Genomic DNA, 6,000 nt, shown 5'->3' on the forward strand with positions numbered 1-6,000 from the left:
TATGAAAAATTACTGGTGGAAGCAAAAAGTAAGATTAATTTTACACGTGAAAAGACTGCAGTATTAAAGGGAGCTACAATTGTCAATTATCTTCATAAATATTTTCAACTTGTTTGGATGATGAAAACTCCTTTTATTGAGAACCCTACATACATCAGAATCACAGATTTCAGGATAGCACATGTTAAATTTATACATTTCCCAAGTACAAGTACAAAAATCTGGAGGAAGACGAGGGAATGGATGTTACCACAAGATGATGCTATAGAAGAAGAACCCTCTATTGCTCCACAATGTCATATTCATTTGAGATGAAATGTTTACTTTTGGAAGTTATTATATTTTTAAGTCATGTAATTTTTATGTTTCAATGTAATGTTCGAATAGTTAGGTAGTTAAGAGGTTGATAGTTCTGATAACTGTCTTTTTGAAATTTTGTATAAATGTACCTCAGAAAGATGAAAAATGTTTCTAGATTTTTGCATACCTCAAAGAGGACCACAATTTACTTTGGTCTTCACTTGAATGATGAATAAAGCTTTTCAGGGATTTCATAAATTGTTCAGTATGATTTGTTTTCCTTGTGCCATATTATGTATGTATTTCTTCATTGAAAGAATTGAAGCAACTTATTCTTTCTTAACATTTAATGGTTATGATTTTTTGTAAATTTAGAGGTTAAAAAATCCTTAAACAGTGCTCTTCTTTCAAATTTTCCATTTCCCATTAAACAAACTTTCCTCTAAGTTTACGGTAAAAGATTTTGTGAAGACAACCTTTTATTTTGAAACTTTCACCAACACTTCTTACAAATTTCAATTCATTTGTATCCAATTGTTAAAGTCCATTTAAAGTCATGTTCCATGTACTGAAGGTTAAAGCGTTTAAAATTTAATATTTGGGGGTTTGAAAAATGGTAATACAAACAAATAATCAATCTATAATTTTTAATGAATGTCTTGGGCACTAATTTATACTTAGCCAGGAATTGCCGGGGAACGAAAATCTGAAGTTATTTTTCCTTAGGTTTTATAAGATCATTTCTTTGATTGATGCACGAAGAATGTGGTTAGGCTAAGAATATCATAAAAAAAATTAATCTTGGCTCCAAAGCAAGCACACACAAGGTTGGACACCTCACAGCAGATAACTCCTACTTTTTCTGATTCAGAAAAGTTGGTTTCTAGGAGAGTTTGGAAGCCAAAATAACCAATAACACCAAATCCCACTATATCTGCTCTTAGTATTAGTTCCACACAACAATTTTATGTCTTTCACTCAGAAGAAGTAATAAGGAATTTTGATTGTTTTGAAGAAGTTCTCACCCCTTCTGAGATAGTTTTTTTCTGAACCAAATTTGGAGGAAAAATCTCTCGAGTTAGTTTAATTTTCTTCCCTGAATTTCAAGAAATCAAAATAGTTGATCCTTTATCTACAAGTTCAGTTATTTCCATTGTAAACCAAGCACTTCCCATATCATCCTTTCCTCCATAATCATTTGTCTTTCAAGCAGGTAACCCTTCTACAGTTAATTTAAATTTAAATATGGTTATCCCTACTTTTCTGTTGAATAGATATGCTCCCTTGAATCTCCCTCAACCTATGAATCCAATGCCTCAATATTACCTCAAATTTTTACCTCGTTTCACATGGGAAGATGAGGTAACTGCAGAGAATCATATTGCCACATTTTGTGCATTTGCTGAAAATTTGAATGTAGAGTTTCTAGATGTGGTGATGAGATTGTTTGTTCAGTCATTGGATGGAGAGGCCAGGAAGTGGTTCAAAACCCTTCCTGCAAATTCAATTAATACATGGGAAGAATTGGAAAATGTGTTTACACAGAAGTGGGGAGAGAAGAAAGATCATGGCTATTTTCTAACAAAATTTAATGCCATTAAAAGGAAGCCTGAAGAGCAAGTAGGTGAATTTATAAAAAGATTCAATAAGTTATACAATAGTCTGCCTGGAGAAATTAAGCCTCCTCTTGCAGGAGCAAAAGTAGTATTTGCAAGAGCATTTGATTCTAATTTTGGTTTCACTCTGAGGGAGAGGAGGTCCCCTTCATTGGATCAAATACAGACCGATGCTCTTGAAATTGAAGCTAATTTGTCTGCAACAGGAAATATTAAACCAAAAGACACTAAACAAGATAAGGGGAAAGGAAAATAAGAAGAAATGAAAATTTTCAGTCAAACACCTGATTATAATGAACAAAAATTAGAAGAAATGACTAAGGTTATTAAAAATTTGTCCAGTAAACTAATAAAGTTGGAGCTGGAAAATAAGAATACACCTAGACAATTTCAGCAGAGGAAAAATAGAAATTTCAACCCTCAGTTTAGAAAGCCACCATTGCAGATTTTGTAGAGGGATAGGAAAGATAAAGATTAGATACAACCTCCCTTATACATTGAGTATGAATCAGAGGATGCAGTAGAAGGAATTTCTAAGGAGCATGAAAATCAAATATATGCATTTTATGGGGAGGAGGAAGATGTGATTAGGAGAGAGGATTTGAATTCTGAATTTCAGGTTTCTCTAGATGATAGTGAAATTGATGATTATTGCAAAAAGTTTAATGATTTCATGCAGGCATAATTGCATAGGAAATATGATCCTAGATTAAGAATGCAGGAGGTTACTAATGAAAAACATGATCCAATGTCTCAACATATGGTGACTCCATAGCAAAATAAAAAACAATAGGACAAGGGGAAGAAACATGTTGATTCAGGCACAAAAAATTCTTTTCAGTGAGGAGAAAGTTCTAAACAAAAATCAGGTATGGGAATTCTGAATAAACCTGTTCATGAGAAAGTAGATGATTCAAATGATGTTTCAAAGAAGAAGATAAATGATGAAAAACAAGAAAATATTGGGAAGAAAAATCAGTTTTTTAGCCTAACTAAGGAATTAGAGAAGATTAAAATTCAAGTTCCTTTAACAGAATTGGCTAAAACTCCAACATATAAAAAACAAATTTCTGATTTTATAAATCTCTCTCAAGATGATCATGTGGCAGATACAATAAATTTATAGGAGGAGAGACCAATAGTAATGTTTGGACCCCATGTAGAAGAAGTGGATTCTTCCACTCCACCTTTCTACATATCTTTGTTGATTCATTCTTTTATTTTTCATAATTGTATGCTGGATTCAGGAGCTTCACATAACTTGATGTCATTTTCAGTCATGAAACAATTGAACCTCCATATTACTAAACCTTATAAGGATCTTTATTCATTTGATTCTAAAAAGGTTAAATGTGTAGGAGTCATTAGTTCTTTCTCTGGCCCAGATTCTAGCTAGAAGCCCAGTGATGGATGTGGTGGTGGCAGATATTCCTACATGCTTTGGAATGCTCCTTTAAAGGTCTCGGGGAGAAAATCTGGGTGGTGTACTAAAATTAGATTTTACATATGCAATAATCCTCATTTTTGGAGGTGAAGAGAGGAGGTTATACAGAGAAACTAGGTTTATTAAAACCATTACAAAGGAGGGTTCTAGTAATTCTCCTGTGTACAATCAGGAAAAGGATGATTTTTCCTATTTTATGTTCCAAGAAGTAGAGGAGATTGCTGAAGACAATAAAGTGCAACTCCCTTCAGCAATTAAAAATGAGGAGCTAATAGTCAGTGGAGTATGGAAACTTTATTTTGATGGTTCTTATTCAAGAGATGGAAGTGGAGCAAGTATATTTTTTATTTCTCCAAAAGGTCATTTCTTTCCTTTTTCTTATAAGTTGGAATTTGACTCCACAAATAATATCACTGAGTATGAGGAATTAGTTCTAGGATTACAAGATGCTAAAGGTTTAGGGGTGTAGTGTATTTATGTTTTTGGAGATTCTGAATTGGTAGTAAAGAAGATAAAGAATCAATGTCAAACAAAACATCCAAGGTTAAGAACATATAGAAATGAAGTATGGGATTTGATAGATAATTTCTTTGTTGCTTTCAATATACAGTTTGTACCTAGAGAAGAAAACAAAATGGCTAATTCTTTACCAGTTGCAGCTAGTACTTTCAAACCACCTTTAAATCCTAGATTGAGGTATGAAATTGAAATCAAGCACAAACCATCAATCCCAGATAATATTAAACATTGGTAGGTGTTTGAGGATGAGGAACAAATTAAATAATTTCTTGAGTTGATTGGAGAGTTTGCAAGTTTAGAGATTGATCAAGAAGAAGAGGTTGAAGAAGAACATTCAAATATGACATTTTTGAAAGAATCAGTTGGGAATCACAAGATTATTCAACTCAAAGATAATGTAATACCTAAGGGCTTGGTACCCCTGGAAAATATATTCAATGCAAATGATGTTGCAATGAATCCAAAGAAAGCAGATTTGGAGGAAGATCTTGAAGAATGCAATCTGGGAACAGATCAACAACCCAAAATGGTAAGGCTGGCTAAAGATGTTCTAGAACATTTCAAACAACTATATGTAAATCGTTTTAAGAAATTTGTGGATGTTTTTGCATGGTCTTATGAAGATTTAAATACTTATAATGCCAAGATTATTCAGCATAAGATTCCTTCAAAACCAAGAGTGAAAGCTTTCAGGAAAAATTTGAGATAGATTAATCCTTTGCTGCTACCATCAATTGAGAAAGAAGTTAAGAATTTATTAGATGCAAAAATAACTGTTCCTTTAAGGTATTCAGACTGGGTAGAAAATTTGGTTCCTCTAAGAAAGAAGAATGGAGAAATTAGATTATGTGTTGATTTTTGAAATTTGAACAGAGCATCTTTGAAAGATAACTATCCTCTTCCCAAGATGGATCATATTTTATAGAAGGTGACTGGTTCTTACAGGTTATCAATGATTGATGGTTTTTCTGGTTATAATTAGATTTCAGTGGATAAGGAGGACCAGAAGAAAACAACATTCACAACTCCTTGGGGCACTTTTATGTATTCTAAAATGCCTTTTGGACTAATGAATGCAGGGGATACATTTCAGAGGGCTATGGACATAGCTTTTGTGGGAGAAAAAGATAAGTTTGTTGTCATTTATTTGGATGATATCATTGTTTTCTCAAAGTCAGATGAAGAACATTTGGAGCATCTACAACAGATTTTTGAAAAATGCAGAAGGTATGGTCTATCATTGAATCCTAAGAAATCTCATTTTGCTTTGAAAGAAGGAAATTTGTTAGGCCATATTGTGTCAAAATAAGGAGTCAAGATAGATCCAAGTAGAGTAGAAGCAATCAAGAAAATACCACTCCCTAGGAATAAGAAGGAAATTCAAAGTTTTTTAGGGAGGATAAATTTTCTTAGGAGATTTGTTCCCAATTATGCAGAGATTGTAAAAGGCATTACTGATATGCTAAAGGAAGGTGTTGAAGTGAAATGGAATTCAATTTCCAAGTAATATTTTTTCTAGAATTAAAGTGGCACTTCAAGAATCTCCTGTATTAATAATCCCAGACTATAAAAATCCTTTTCAATTGTTTTCGTTTGCTTCTGCTTCTACTATTGCAGTAGTACTTTTACAGAGGAATGAAGAAGGAAGGGAACAACCGGTGGCTTTCTTTAGCAGAGTATTAAGAGATGCAAAACTAAAGTATAATATTTTGGAAAAGTAGGCTTATGCTTTGGTCAAGGCACTTAAGTCTTTTAGGGTTTATATCCTCCAATCTCAAGTAACTGCATATGTTCCAAATGCTGCTATAAAAGATGTTTTGATTCAGGGTGATGTAGAAGGAAGAAGAGGGACATGGATAACAAAGATACAAGAATATGATTTGGATATAAAGCCAACTAAGTTAGTAAAAGGACAGGGTTTGGAAAAGATCTTAACATAAACAAATTTCCAAGCTATGGGAATCAATTTGTTGATTGAAGTTGAGAAAAACAGTACCAATGTAGAAGGAGATGAAGAAGTAAATGAAGGTAAGAAATAAAATTATAAGGATAAAGTTCAGTATAAATACTTGTGTTCTGATTGGTATAAGGACATTGTCCATTATTTATGTTTTCTTTGTT

The sequence above is a fragment of the Pinus tabuliformis genome, chromosome 1_2 (assembly GCF_031772625.1).
Source record: "Pinus tabuliformis cultivar Carrire ecotype Pingquan chromosome 1_2, CPIR1, whole genome shotgun sequence".
Taxonomy (NCBI): domain Eukaryota; kingdom Viridiplantae; phylum Streptophyta; class Pinopsida; order Pinales; family Pinaceae; genus Pinus; species Pinus tabuliformis.